This window comes from Nerophis ophidion, linkage group LG10 (assembly GCF_033978795.1).
Source record: "Nerophis ophidion isolate RoL-2023_Sa linkage group LG10, RoL_Noph_v1.0, whole genome shotgun sequence".
NCBI classification, from domain to species: Eukaryota; Metazoa; Chordata; class Actinopteri; order Syngnathiformes; family Syngnathidae; genus Nerophis; species Nerophis ophidion.
Genome location: NC_084620.1, coordinates 7,813,914 through 7,829,940, shown reverse-complemented (window position 1 = coordinate 7,829,940; position 16,027 = coordinate 7,813,914). Strand labels below are relative to the sequence as shown.

The following is a 16,027-nucleotide window of genomic DNA, read 5'->3' as shown; positions in this document are numbered from 1 at the left end:
ACGTGTCCTGGGTCTTCCCCGTGGCCTCCTACCAGCTGGACGTGCCCTAAACACCTCCCTAGGGAGGCGTTCGGGTGGCATCCTGACCAGATGCCCGAACCACCTCATCTGGCTCCTCTCGATGTGAAGGAGCAGCGGCTTTACTTTGAGTTCCTCCCGGATGGCAGAGCTTCTCACCCTATCTCTAAGGGAGAGCCCCGCCACCCGGCGGAGGAAACTCATTTCGGCCGCTTGTACCCGTGATCTTATCCTTTCGGTCATGACCCAAAGCTCATGACCATAGGTGAGGATGGGACAGTAGATCGACCGGTAAATTGAGAGCTTTGCCTTCCGGCTCAGCTCCTTCTTCACCACAACGGATCGATACAACGTCCGCATTACTGAAGACGCCGCACCGATCCGCCTGTCGATCTCACGATCCACTCTTCCCCCACTCGTGAACAAGACTCCTAGGTACTTGAACTCCTCCACTTGGGGCAGGGTCTCCTCCCCAACCCGGAGATGGCACTCCACCCTTTTCCGGGCGAGAACCATGGACTCGGACTTGGAGGTGCTGATTCTCATTCCGGTCGCTTCACACTCGGCTGCGAACCGATCCAGTGAGAGCTGAAGATCCCGGTCAGATGAAGCCATCAGGACTACATCATCTGCAAAAAGCAGAGACCTAATCCCGTGGCCACCAAACCGGATCCCCTCAACGCCTTGACTGCGCCTAGAAATTCTGTCCATAAAAGTTATGAACAGAATCGGTGACAAAGGACAGCCTTGGCGGAGTCAATCAATCAATCAATGTTTACTTATATAGCCCTAAATCACTAGTGTCTCAAAGGGCTGCACAAACCACTACGACATCCTCGGTAGGCCCATGGGACGTCGGTGACAATGATGACTATGAGAACATGATACAATGATACTGATGATACTGATGACTATGAGAACATATGAGAACATGATACTGTGAAAGATCAATCCATAATGGATCCAACACAGTCGCGAGAGTCCAGTCCAAAGCGGATCCAACACAGCAGCGAGAGTCCCGTTCACAGCGGAGCCAGCAGGAAACCATCCCAAGCGGAGGCTGATCAGCACCGCAGAGATGTCCCCAGCCGATACACAGGCGAGCAGTACATGGCCACCGGATCGGACCGGACTCCCTCCACAAAGGAGAGTGGGACATAGAAGAAAAAGAAAAGAAACGGCAGATCAACTGGTCTAAAAAGGGAGTCTATTTAAAGGCTAGAGTATACAAATGAGTTTTAAGGTGAGACTTAAATGCTTCTACTGAGGTGGCATCTCGAACTGTTACCGGGAGGGCATTCCAGAGTACTGGAGCCCGAAATGAAAAAGCTCTACAGCCCGCAGACTTTTTTTGGGCTTTGGGGATCACTAATAAGCCGGAGTCCTTTGAACGCAGATTTCTTGCCGGGACATATGGTACAATACAATCGGCAAGAGAGTCCAACCCTCACTGGAAACGTGTCCGACTTACTGCCAGCAATGCGGACCAAGGTCTGACACTGATCATACAGGGAGCGGACCGGCACAATAAGACAGTCCGGTACCCCATACTCTCTGAGCACTCCCCACAGGACTCCCCGAGGGACACGGTCGAATGCCTTCTCCAAGTCCACAAAGCACATGTAGACTGGTTGGGCAAACTCCCATGCACCCTCAAGAACCCTGCCGAGAGTATAGAGCTGGTCCACAGTTCCACGACCAGGACGAAAACCATATTTGATGTAGTTAGTATATGCTAACAGCCGATCGTCCTGATTGACTTAAAATTAATCACGATCACATGATCTCCGAGCTCTACCTTATGTTTACGTTATGAGTCTAATAGAGTGGATGGTTGACGAAAGGGTTCACTCGGTTTTTTTTCATTGCGCTATACACAGCTCAAAAAGTTATGGATTGTTTTAACTTTTAGGAAATGTTCAAGATGGGAAAACTGATTAAACTGATCAAATTTTGGGGCTGATCGGGATAATTTATATGCCTGTGTTACAAGCTTCAACTTCTGTGTGCACTGCAAAAAGTCAGTGTTCAAAAACAAGAAAAAAAAAAAATACAAGAATGAGGGATATTTTACTTGAACTAAGCAAATGTATCTGCCAATAGAACAAGGAAATTTGGCTTGTCAAGACTTTCCAAAACAAGTACAATTAGCTAACCTCAATGAACCCCAGAATACCTTAAAATAAGTGTATTCTAACTAATAACAAGTGCACTTTTCTTGACAGAAAAAACAAATATGAGATGTTTTTTTCTCAATATGTCTCAATAAGTCGGACACGTTTCCAGTGAGGGTTGGACTCCGCCAAGGCTGTCCTTTGTCACCGATTCTGTTCATAACTTTTATGGACAGAATTTCTAGGCGCAGCCAAGGCGTTGAGGGGATCCGGTTTGGTGGCCACGGGATTAGGTCTCTGCTTTTTGCAGATCATGTAGTCCTGATGGCTTCATCTGGCCGGGATCTTCAGCTCTCACTGGATCGGTTCGCAGCAGAGTGTGAAGCGACCGGAATGAGAATCAGCACCTCCAAGTCCGAGTCCATGGATCTCACCCGGAAAAGGGTGGAGTGCCATCTCCGGGTTGGGGAGGAGACCCTGCCCCAAGTGGAGGAGTTCAAGTACCTAGGATTCTTGTTCACGAGTGGGGGAAGAGTGGATCGTGAGATCGACAGGCGGATCGGTGCGGCGTCTTCATGAGGTCAAGTTCAACAAAGGTATTGAAATTTGGAACTGTTTGATTTTTACAAGATATGTTACCCGACAAATTTCAATTCGGTACCCTTCCCCTATTTGTCAATCTATAAGCTGTACACTGACTACTCTACTTTCTATATATTAAAAAAAATGCTTGCTGCTAATTAGGGTCCATTCAGCAAAACTGGACTTCTTTTAGTACTTTGGAGGAGTTGAGGTACTTCAGGGGGGTTTTCTTGGGTAGAGTGTGGCTGCTAATCAGCTTAGAAGTCATTGTGTTGCCATGCAGATGCTGTTTACCTCTCTTAAGAGCATTAATTCCGCCGAGGTCGCCTGTCACGCAACCCTTCAAACCTCTTACTTTGTCGTCTTCTTGTTATACATGCTGATAAGCTTTGAGCTGATGCGTGAACTCATGTGTTATCTTCCACAGCGTGAACTTCGTTAAGACGCAGCCTCACGCAAAAATACTTTACTCCAAGCAAAGTACAAAGGTGGTCTCTGTGTGGCGTGATATAGACGGTATACCGTACAACATAAATTATATACATTTGTCAGACCGTAGAGTTTTTAATACTACCGTCATGTCTTGATCATGCATGTTGATGACAAATTCTGGCTGTATCTTCAAATCTGACCGCGACAAGCCAAGAACGGTGTCCTCAACTCAATGTAGCATCCTTGCTTGCGAGCTCATGGCTAACGTCCCTACACAGTGCAGCCACTAAATCACTAATCCTCCTCTGCATGGCGGCAAATCAACGGAAGTTTTTTTTACAGGTATCACTGGAGGACTAAATGATGAGGAATAGCTAAACATGCAACACTACACACCGTAGGACGATACAAAAAGCCATGCTAACTGCTAAGTTAGAGCTCTTGGTTGTAAAGAGAAGTGGTATAGTATATACAGTATATAGCAGGGGGCACCAACGCGGTGCCCATAAGGACCAGATGAGTCGCCCGCTGGCCTGTTGTAAAATTACCTCAACTAGCAGCACTTACCAGTAAGCTGCCTCTATTTTTTAAATTGTATTTATTTACTAGCAAGCTGGTCTCGCTTTGCTCGACGTTTTTAATTCTAAGAGAGACAAAACTTAAATAGAATTTGAAAATCCAAGAAAATATTTTAAAGACTTGGTCTTCACTTGTTTAAATAAATTCATACATTTTTTTACTTTGCTTCTTATAACTTTTAGAAAGACAATTTTAGAGGAAAAAATACAACCTTAAAAATAATTTTCGGATTTTTAAACACATATACCTTTTTACCTTTTAAATTCCTTCCTCTTCTTTCCTGACAATTTAAATCCATGTTCAAGTATTTTTTTTTATGTAAATAATAAATACATTTTAATTTAATTGCTCATTTTAGCTTCTGTTTTTTCGACGAAGAATATTTGTGAAATATTTCTTCAAACTTATGATTAAAATAAATAAAAAAATATTCTGGCAAATCTATAAAATCTGTAGAATCAAATTTAAATCTTATTTCAAAGTCTTTTGAAATTCTTTTAAAATTTGTGTTCTGGAAAATCTAGAAGAAATAATGATTTGTTTTTGTTAGAAATATAGCTTGGTCCAATTTGTTATATATTCTAACAAAGTTCAGATTGGATTTTAATCTATTTAAAACAAGTCATCAAAATTCTAAAATTAATCTTAATCAGGAAAAATTACAAATGATGTTCCATAAATTATGTTTGGAATTTTTTCTAAAAGCTTCGAATTAGCTAGTTTTTGTCTTCATTTTTTTTCGGTTGAATTTTGAATTTTAAAGAGTCGAAATTGAAGATAAACTGTTTCAAAATTAAATTTTTATTTTTTTCCTGTTTTCTCCTCTTTTAAACCGTTCAATTAAGTGTTGTTTTCATCATTTGTTCTCTACAAAAAACCTCCCGTAAAAGGAAAAAAAAAAATGTACGACGGAATGACAGACAGAAATCCCTTTTTTTTTATATACTGTATATAGATTTATTTATTAAAAGGTAAATTGAGCAAATTGGCTATTTCTGGCAATCTATTTAAGTGTGTATCAAACTGGTAGCCCTTTGCATTAATCAGTACCCAAGAAGTAGCTCTTGCTTTCAAAAAGGTTGGTGACCCCTGGTCGATACTACAGTAATTAAATCAACACTTTTTATTACCATAAAAATGTTTTTGTTGTTTATATTAATAAACTCCGGAAATCAGTGCCAATAGTAGTTTTTCATTTTCTTAAGTTATTTATTATAAATATTGCACATTTTAAAATGGAATAAGGTAATAATTTAAATAATCCTGTCTTGTCTGATAATAATTGTGTTAAAAATGTAATTATTCAATAATGTCGGAAATTTGAAGTATCAGTATCAGCATTGGTAAGATCAATACTGCCTTTGTAACTACCTGGTGGATGGATACACAAAATTGTAGTGATGAGTTTTGAAAGCCACGTTACAACAGAAAATAAACAGCTTTTAACTTTAAATTAGCAAATATACTAATAATATTTTGGATCAGATATAACAACTGGAAATGACACTATGTTACCGCATACATCAGTAGCCACATTGGAGCTTTTGTAACCCGTTTTGGAAAAATCTAGCATTGTAACTTACTTATATGCTAGCTTTTTATTTTATTTTTATTTTTTTAATAATTTTTTACAGGTATATTCCTCAGATCACATATTTTGGCACTAAATGCATGTTAACTTTAGCATGCCAGCTGTTTTAGCTAATTTTGTGGGTACACTACTCTGACTCATATGTTGGTACTCCGTGTGAGCTAAGGTTAGTTTTGTTTTTGTTTTTTTGATCTCATTTTGCAGGTATGCACCTAAAGATAATTTTTGTTACCTGACCTTATCTGGCTGGTGTGCTAACTGTCAGCGTTTCAGTTCGGGTTCAAATTTTCAGCATCCATCCATCCATCCATTTTCTACCGCTTATTCTCTTCGGGGTCGTGGAAAAACGGAAATGCTGATTATCGGTCCTGTTAGACACCGAACTCTATTTAATAATACAACTCTAACATTTGACAACCAAACAATTAAACAAGGCGACACGGTAAAGAATCTGGGTATTATCTTCGACCCAACTCTCTCCTTTGAGGCACACATTAAAAGCGTTACTAAAACGGCCTTCTTTCATCTCCGTAATATCACTAAAATTCGCTCCATTCTGTCCACTAAAGACGCTGAGATCATTATCCATGCGTTTGTTACGTCTCGTCTCGACTACTGTAACGTATTATTTTCGGGTCTCCCCATGTCTAGCATTAAAAGATTACAGTTGGTACAAAATGCGGCTGCTAGACTTTTGACAAGAACAAGAAAGTTTGATCACATTACGCCTCTACTGGCTCACCTGCACTGGCTTCCTGTGCACTTAAGATGTGACTTTAAGGTTTTACTACTTACGTATAAAATACTACACGGTCTAGCTCCATCCTATCTTACCGATTGTATTGTACCATATGTCCCGGCAAGAAATCTGCGTTCAAAGGACTCCGGCTTGTTAGTGATTCCCAAAGCCCAAAAAAAGTCTGCGGGCTATAGAGCGTTTTCCGTTCGGGCTCCAGTACTCTGGAATGCCCTCCCGGTAACAGTTCGAGATGCCACCTCAGTAGAAACATTTAAGTCTCACCTTAAAACTCATTTGTATACTCTAGCCTTTAAATAGACTCCCTTTTTAGACCAGTTGATCTGCCGTTTCTTTTCTTTTTCTTCTATGTCCCACTCTCCCTTGTGGAGGGGGTCCGGTCCGATCCGGTGGCCATGTACTGCTTGCCTGTGTATCGGCTGGGGACGACATCTCTGCGTTTCCTGCTGGCTCCGCTGTGAACGGGACTCTCGCTGCTGTGTTGGATCCGCTTTGGACTGGACTCTTGCGACTGAGTTGGATCCATTGTGGATTGAACTTTCACAGTATCATGTTAGACCCGCTCGACATCCATTGCTTTCCTCCTCTCTAAGGTTCTCATAGTCATCATTGTCACCGACGTCCCACTGGGTCATTATTGTCACCGATGTCCCACTGGGTGTGAGTTTTCCTTGCCCTTATGTGGGCCTACCGAGGATGTCGTAGTGGTTTGTGCAGCCCTTTGAGACACTAGTGATTTAGGGCTATATAAGTAAACATTGATTGATTGATTGATCTCAGCTACAATCTAGCGCAGGGGTGTCAAACTCATTTTAGATGGGGGGCCACATGGAGAAAAATCTACTCTCAAGTGGGCCGGACTGGGAAAATCACGGCACGATAACTTAAAAATAATGACAACTTCAGATTGTTTTCTTTGTTTGAAAATAGAACAAGCACATTCTGAAAATGTACAAATCATAATTTTGTAGGTGTTATTTACACTTACATCTTGCGGTTGATTCTACGCTATTTTGTTTTGTCTTTATTTATACTTTCTGAATAATTTATATGAAAATATTGTATTTATGTTGCAATTGCCGTTTTGGCGTCATATGCTCTGTTATCTGTTTGGATCAGGGGTGTTAAACTCATTTTAGATGGGGGGCCACATGGAGAAAAATCTACTCTCAAGTGGACCGGACTGGTAAAATCACGGCACGATAACTTAAAAATAAAGACAACTTCAGATTGTTTTCTTTGTTTAAAAATAGAATAAGCACATTCTGAAAATGTACAAATCATAATGTTGTTGGGTTTTTTTTTACACTTACATGTTTGTGTTATATTTTTATTTGTTGTTATTTATACTTTCTGGGTTCTTCTTTGTGGGTTCTTCCGAGGATGTTGTAGTCGTAATGATTTGTGCAGCCCTTTGAGACATTTGTGATTTGGGGCTATATAAATAAACATTGATTGATTGATTGATGATTGATACTTTGCTCATTTTCCACGACTAGTGCACTAACATAATGTGGTTTATTTTTATTGTTCTACATATGTAGCATCATCTACAAAGATACAAAAAAATTGCTATTGCGTCATCCAGTGGACACATTCAGAACAGCAGTTTCTTTCATTAAAAAATGTCGACCAATTGTTATACTCATCCCGCGGGCCGGATAAAACTGTTCGCGGGCCTGATTCTGCCCGCGGGCCGTACGTTTGACACCCCTGATCCAGCGGAAGGCGGGGTACACCCTGGACAAGTCACCACCTCATCACAGGGCCAACACAGATGGACCGACAACATTCACACACTAGGGCCAACTTAGTGTTGCCAATCAATCTATCCCCAGGTGCATGTCTTTGGAGGTGGGAGGAAAACGAAGTACCCAGAGGGAACCCACGCAGTCACGGGAAGGACATGCAAACTCCACACAGAAAGATCTCGAGCGCAGGATCGAACCCAGGACCTTTTGTATTGTGAGGCAGACGCACTAACCCCCTGCTGCCATTCACTTGCAATTTTTACTGAAACTGCATTTTAGCTCAACATAAAAAAAATGAAAAAAAATGTTGTTTATATATTTTAAAGTCTGGAATAGATAATAGGATTTGTATGATTTCCTATGGGGGGAAAAATGCTTGGGTTTTTGTACAATTTGGACCTTTCAGAATGGGTTGCTAAGAAAAACCCAAGTAGCATACAGCATTAATGTTAGTGTGCACATTTCCACCGCGATGGAAAAAGTAGTTGTCCATAACAAAGCCCACGTTTAGGATTATGGTAAGAGGTTTAGCTCCAGCTCAGTTGTTGATTCCTCCAGATGAGATGTGGGGGAAAAAAACTTGAAAAGGGTCAACGGGGGCAGGCAGAACCCCCATTCCCCACTTCCCATCAGGATGCTCTTAAAAGCGAGTACTTTGACAGCTGCTACATAAACGGGTCCAACATTGGTGGCATTAGAGTAGATGAGCCTTATTCAAGCCTTAACTGCTCTGCGTGTCCCTAAATTGTCTTTTAATTGCCATCTAGATGCGTAACACTGATGCTCTTGACTGTAATCACTTCTTAAGTGAATCAACGAGCACCAGGAGCGGCATGCAGGTGCATTAGGCTTGTTTAAAGCAGCTTGTTTTCCCCCAAGATTGCAAATCAGTAGAGATTTGCCACAGTTTGGCATCTTGTGGACTGAATACACGGCTTTGTTTTATCTTCAAGCACACTGGTTAATTAATTAGGTATGAGCATGACGCACTAAAGTTCCACAGAAGTAGATTGCAAGTAAAATAAACACATCGTTTGGCTGGGGGGAGTCGTCCCCTTGAGGTGGTTAACCACAACAGATGATGCAGATCATTCATTAGCCTTACGTCAGGCCACAGAAACTAATGTTTGGAATGGTCTCACTTTGATTTGGAAGGATTTGAGCTTTTTCATATCTCCGTGCTTTGGTATCGTAGCTTGTTGATGTGATCGAACTTGCGACCACCACGTCTCTCTTTGAACTGGCCTGTCCAATTTTCTCTATCCTCTCGTCTTATGAATTCATCTGTTGATGCGCTGACTTCATATGTATCCAGACGTATTTGATTAAAGAACTGCTTGTAACGCCCAAAGCCTTCAGCTTGAAAAAAAAAAAAGGGGAAAAAAAGCTGTCTTGTGTGGATGGGCCATTGTAGTTGTAATCTAAAATACACTTAGATTGATGTCCTTTTGCCATCTCCAAAAGTGTTTATTGAACCGTCTAAGGCAGGGGTCTCAAACTCACTTCACCTGGGGGCCACTGGATGCAGAGTCTGGGTGAGGCTGGGCCGCAAGAACAGATTTCTTAAAAAAAAGTGTTGCATACTCCTCAATCAATCAATCAATCAATCAATCAATGTTTACTTATATAGCCCTAAATCACTAGTGTCTCAAAGGGCTGCACAAACCACCACGACATCCTCGGTAGGCCCACATAAGGGCAAGGAAAACTCACACCCAGTGGGACATCGGTGACAATAATGACCCAGTGGGACGTCGGTGACAATGATGACTATGAGAACCTTGGAGAGGAGGAAAGCAATGGATGTCGAGCGGGTCTAACATGATACTGTGAAAGTTCAATCCACAATGGATCCAACACAGTCGCGAGAGTCCAGTCCAAAGCGGATCCAACACAGCAGCGAGAGTCCCGTTCACAGCGGAGCCAGCAGGAAACCATCCCAAGCGGAGGCGGATCAGCAGCGCAGAGATGTCCCCAGCCGATACACAGGCACTCCTCAGCATGTCTAGTTGTATAATGACGTTTTAAATTGTATTCCTTGTGCACCGCAACTTTTTCTGTGCAAATAAGACACGTCCGGGTGCCGATGTGCTCAACAAAGAAATATTCTATCTCCCACTTTTCCTGGAATTGTTTTTGCTCATCACTAACCTTTCTCTTCACTGCAGGCTTTGAAAAAGACATGTTGGGGGTTGTGGAATATATTTGTTATTAGCCGACGCACGGAGAATCATGTTATTTCCGCAACGTGTGTCGTTCCGCTTTTCCTCCCTACAGCAACACGGCAGTACCGGGATAGGGAGCGCAAAAAAGTGACGGCTCCCAGAGTGTTGTTCGACGTCATATAGAAATATATGTAGTGTTCATTGTGTGAGGCAATGCAAATTAAACAATAAAAAAAACAAATATTGGTTTGAATTTGTCCAGGTCATCGGGGACTGTTTTTACTGACGGACAGGTGTCGCGGCGTGACTGCAGCCAGGCACGTAAGAAAACCCTCGTCTCCATGGCAACGTCTGTCGCTTTCACTCATTTGCCGCTTTTCCACTAATGCAGGGGTAGGCAACCCAGAACGTTGAAAGAGCTATTTTGGACCCAAATAACACAACGCTTTCAAGCGCCATTCATATAAAACTTGCGGGCTGCATTAACATTAAATTTTCATATTAAAGTGGGGGCCGCAAAATAACTTCTCGCGAGCTGCAATTGGCCCGAGGGCCGCGTGTCTGAGAACCCTGGTCTAAGGCAACTTGATTTCCATTTCGTTTGAGTATCAGGACTGAAATGAACCACAACGTTAAGATCTGGCATGGGCGCTGTTGGTCTGGACCCCGGGGTGCAGAGACGTCAGATAAAGTGCAGGCGACAATGTATTTAATGACAACAGCACAAATGGTGCACAGGAAGCATTGGGGAAAGCTATGGCATGTGGAGGTACAAAGCGAAAATGATGCAGAGAGGACAGGGCTGCCATAAGAAGTAGCCTGATTGGCAACCAGAGACAGGTGAGGGAGCCATGGCTCGGACTCAAGAAGTGGTGGCAAATTAACAAAAATAAGAGCGCTGGACCGGAAATGAAATTAAGTTGTAATCTAAAATACACTTAGATTGATGTCCTTTTGCCATCTCAAAAAGTGTTTATTGAACCGTCTTAGGCAACTTGATTTTCAATTCATTTCAGTAACAGGACTGAAACGAACCACAGCGTTAAGATCTGGGATGGGCGCTGTTGGTCTGGACCCCAGGTTGCAGAGACGTCAGATAAAGTGCAGGCGACAATGTATTTAATGACAGCAGCACAAATGGTGCACAGGAAGCATTGGGGAAAGCTATGGCATGTGGAGGTACAAAGCGAAAATGATGCAGAGAGGACAGGGCTGGCATAAGAAGTAGCCTGATTGGCAACCAGAGACAGGTGAGGGAGCCATGGCTCAGACTCAAGAAGTGGTGGCAAATCGACAAAAATAAGCGCGTTGGACAGGAAATGAAATTAAATACCTACTCAGTGGCCTAGTGGTTAGAGTGTCCGCCCTGAGATGGGTAGGTCATGAGTTCAAACCCCGGCCGAGTCATACCAAAGACTATAAAAATGGGACCCATTGCCTCCCTGCTTGGCACTCAGCATCAAGGGTTGGAATTGGGGGTTAAATCACCCAAAATTATTCCCGGGCGCGGCCCCGCTGCTGCCCACTGCTCCACTCACTTCCCAGGGGGTGATCAAGGGGATGGGTCAAATGCAGAGGACAAATTTCACCACACCTAGTGTGTGTGTGACAATCATTGGTACTTTAACTTTAACTAAATACAAGAAACTCATAATTTTCAGGCGAGATCATGACTCAGAGCAAGCATAGAATTCGAAAATATATGAAAAATCGTTACAAGGCATTTATGCTAATTTAGGATAATACTCGGTACATTACAGTGATTGAAAAAAAATGGAGTTTCTTCCAGCTGCTTTGCCAACAAACACACCATCAGCAACTCCGTCATATTTTCATGGATAAATGTCCTCTGCTTGGATATTATTTTTTACATCCTTGGCTGGCGTTATCGACTCACTCTGCTTCAGTATGGCGCAGACTAGCAGCGCTACGCTCCAACTGCTTCACCAAGTTAGCTACGTACACGCTCTCTCGTCTGTTTGAGGATTTCTTTCTTTAATTCAATGAATATCATCCACCTCTTCTTCTCAGCGCTGTCCTCCGCACTCACTTTTTTCATACAATTAACTAGCGCCGACCGAGCATTTTGCTTCAGTTCATTGTCGGCCCTGTCTGTGTCACTCAGCACACTTCCACGGTGCACCAGTTGCTGCTCTATGGTTAATGGAAACACAATTGGAACTCCTCTGATAAAGTGAACTGAACTGTGATTGGATAGAACATGTAATTTAGGGTAGATGTAATGTTGCTGTCACTTTGGGCTGCAGTAAGGGCCGGTATAGCTCGGTCGGTAGAGCGGCCGTGAAAGGGTTCCAGGTAGGGCTGGGCGATATATCGATATACTCGATATATTGCGGGTTTGTCTCTGTGCGATATAGAAAATAACTATATCTTGATATTCGAGTGTACATTCTCACACAGTTGCTTTTACCTGCGGGCATTACACTACATGTTACGGCTCGGACTCCTACCAGCGCCGCTCATCCGTCTGTGCGCACCTCGGGACACGCCCACGGGAGGACGAGCCGCACGCCTCTCCGCCCTGCAGCAGCCGCTAGCTGCAATCATCCACTGGCAATCATCACACCTGCCGGTAATGAAGGAGCTGCCTTCATAAGCCTGAACAACCTGGCATGCCGGCGCCGGAGTATAGTTTTCTGTATATGTCGCTCCCCATGTTCTCCTGTGATCTCCTGTTGTTCCCCTTGGATTCTCGACCTCCCGCTTGGACACGTTTCTCTCCACGCCTCTCGTTCAACCTGGATCCTCTGCCTGCCCCACGGACTTCCGTGTTCTTCGTCTCTTCACAACATTTGGTAACACACACTTCAGCTAAATACTTCACATAGTCTGTCACCCATTCCCTTTTGGATCTAGTTCACACTCCATTTCTTTAGTTTGTTTTCTATTTAATCAATATATATATATATATATATATATATGGTAAATATATATCTATATATAAAATATTCAATTTTATATATATATGACATTACTGCCATCTGGTGTCAGTCAGTGCGGCGTCTTCAGTAATGCCGACGTTGTACCGATCCGTTGTGGTGAAGAAGGAGCTGAGCCGGAAGGCAAAGCTCTCAATTTACCAGTCGATCTACGTTCCCATCCTCACCTATGGTCATGAGCTTTGGGTCATGACCGAAAGGATAAGATCACGGGTACAAGCGGCCGAAATGAGTTTCCTCCGCCGTGTGGCGGGGCTCTCCCTTAGAGATAGGGTGAGAAGCTCTGCCATCCGGGAGGAACTCAAAGTAAAGCCGCTGCTCCTTCACATCGAGAGGAGCCAGATGAGGTGGTTCGGGCATCTGGTCAGGATGCCACCCGAACGCCTCCCTAGGGAGGTGTTTAGGGCACGTCCAACCGGTAGGAGGCCACGGGGAAGACCCAGGACACGTTGGGAAGACTATGTCTCCCGGCTGGCCTGGGAACGCCTTGGGATCCCCCGGGAAGAGCTAGACGAAGTGGCTGGGGAGAGGGAAGTCTGGGTTTCCCTGCTTAGGCTGTTGCCCCCGCGACCCGACCTCTGATAAGCGGAAGAAGATGGATGGATGGATGGATGGTGTCAGTCTGCCGTCATCTCCCCTTGTTTAAACCATATCACTACTGGCTTTTCTCTTTCTTTGTTGTCTCGCTTTCCCACAGAGACTTAAAACAAGCGCACTCTCTTACACACGTCACGTGTGCAACGTCACACGCTCTTGCGGAACAGACACAAAGCGACATGGTAACGTTAGCTGTGACGCTAACGGTGCGGTGCAGGTGGTAATACGAGAGAGAGAAGGTGCGAATCTTCTAACAAATGAAGGAATAATTAATTCCCAAGAAAAACCCGCACGGGGTCCATCGTCTGGCGGTGGTTTGACTTCAAGCGGGAAGATATTGAACAATTATGCGGCAAAGGCGTTCCTACAAAAAGTAGAACCACTGCGAATGTAGCATCATTTGAAAAGTCACCTGCTAGAGAATAAAGAGTACTTGAAACTCTGCATTTCAACATCTCAGTTCGGTGCCACACCCACAAAATGCCCAAGTAACCATTTTAAAAAACCCTATTAAAAAAATAGTCATCAACAGAAGGAGATAACGTCCGCAGGAACCTACCACATAGCGAAGCACATACACTATTTGATTTCCTATCATGCAGCTCATTTTTATTTGACACTTATCAAAATATATTGTGTGACATCCTGCACAAAAGTGCACTTTATTTGTTTTAAACTATTGTAGTGGCGTTCTGTACAAAAAGTGCACTTTAATTTAGTGTTGTTTTGATACGTCATCTTAGTGACATCATGCACAAAAGTGCACTCATAGCTTGTTTTAAAATGTCTTTGACAATCTTGCACTTTCTGTTTTGGAAATGACATGAATATACAGTTTTGGTAAATTGACTTAGTTGTGATTTCCCTCTCTGCATGAAAGTTTAAAATGAGCATATATTAATGAAGTATGAACAAGAATCATCATACTGCTGTTATTATATGCATCAAGAGTTCTGAGGCAAAATATCGAGATATATATCGTGTATCTTGACATGGCCTAAAAATATCAAGATATAAATAAAAGGCCATATCGCCCAGCCCTAGTTCCAGGTTCGATCCCCGCTTCCGCCATCCTAGTCACTTTACCCACCTGTTCTCAGTTCCACCCGCACTGCTTTAAATGTAACTTAGATATTTGGTTTCACAATGTAAAAGCACTTTGAGTTACTAGAGAAAAGCGCTACATAAATATAATTCGGTGGCGCAGTGGGAGAGTGGCCGTGCGCAACCCGAGGGTCCCTGGTTCAAATCCCACCTAGTACCAACCTCGTCACGTCCGTTGTGTCCTGAGCAAGACACTTCACCCTTGCTCCTGATGGGTGCTGGTTGGCGCCTTGCATGGCAGCTCCCTCCATCAGTGTGTGAATGTGTGTGTGAATGGGTAAATGTGGAAGTAGTGTCAAAGCGCTTTGAGTACCTTGAAGGTAGAAAAGCGCTATACAAGTACAACCCATTTATTTATTATTTATTATTTTCAGGGAATTTCACTGCAATATTGCAGAGTGATCTGGAAGAACATTGCTTTCTCTTTTTTTGTAGACTGCAGTGAACACCACACCCTCCTTTGTCTCCGTCTGTCCCATCCTCCACTCTCCACTCGTCCTACCTTTCCTCATTGGAAATCTCATCTCAGTCTGATTAGGGAGTAAATGGAACGCTGGCAGGAGCACATCTGTGTGCTCATTTGCATTTCAACACCGAGACCAGATAACGAAAAGGGAAGTGAGAGCATAGTTTCCCACTCTCGCGTCCTTCGTCCCCTTTTGTGTTCCCAAGCCTGGCTTCTCGACACGTCTGGCTCATTATCGAGGAAACAATTGGTCTCCGTGGCCGAGCCCGGCGAGTAACGAGCTCCCCTGCCAAGATAACCGCGACTGGGGCCTCACACGGGCACTGGAGCTGTGATAAATGAGCCAGATGTGGTGGACGGACGTGGGGGATGAGGGGGGTGGTGGGGACTAGGACTGGCATGGCTGCCAGTGAAGGATTTGTCATGAAATCTTCCAGACTTTGTCACAGTTTGGAACAATAGAGGACAAAAAAAGTTTCCAGATTCCTTTTTTCCTTTTGCTGCAAGGCAACAATCTACCGTCTTGTTTTTTTTATACATTGCACCTTGCAATGTATCCAATAAAGACCCACTTGCCTCCGAATTTGTTTATTTTTCTAAGAATTAAAGTACAGTAGTACCTCAACTTGTGAGTTTAATTGGTTTTATGACCGAGCTCCTTACGCATATCACTGGTATTTCAAATATGAATTAAAATCAATTTAATCGGCGCTTGCCCCCCCCCATAAACAGTAGAATTTTAACATATATCATGCATTTTAAAGAGAAAAGCTAACTTTTAGATCAGAAATATTGTTTGTAAATCAATACAGTAGAACAGGAGTGCCAAATAAATTTTCATTAAGGGCCTCATCGCAGTTAAGGTTGCCCTCAACGAGTTGAGTTTATACCAAAATGGATACATGGATGAT

At 43.2% G+C, this 16,027-nt stretch overlaps 1 protein-coding gene across 1 annotated transcript in view; it reads right to left on the bottom strand.

Moving 5' to 3' along the window:
* Positions 1-16,027, bottom strand: part of tmtc2a (transmembrane O-mannosyltransferase targeting cadherins 2a) — a 119,393-nt gene that overhangs the window by 40,726 nt on the left and 62,640 nt on the right. The window lies entirely within an intron of this gene.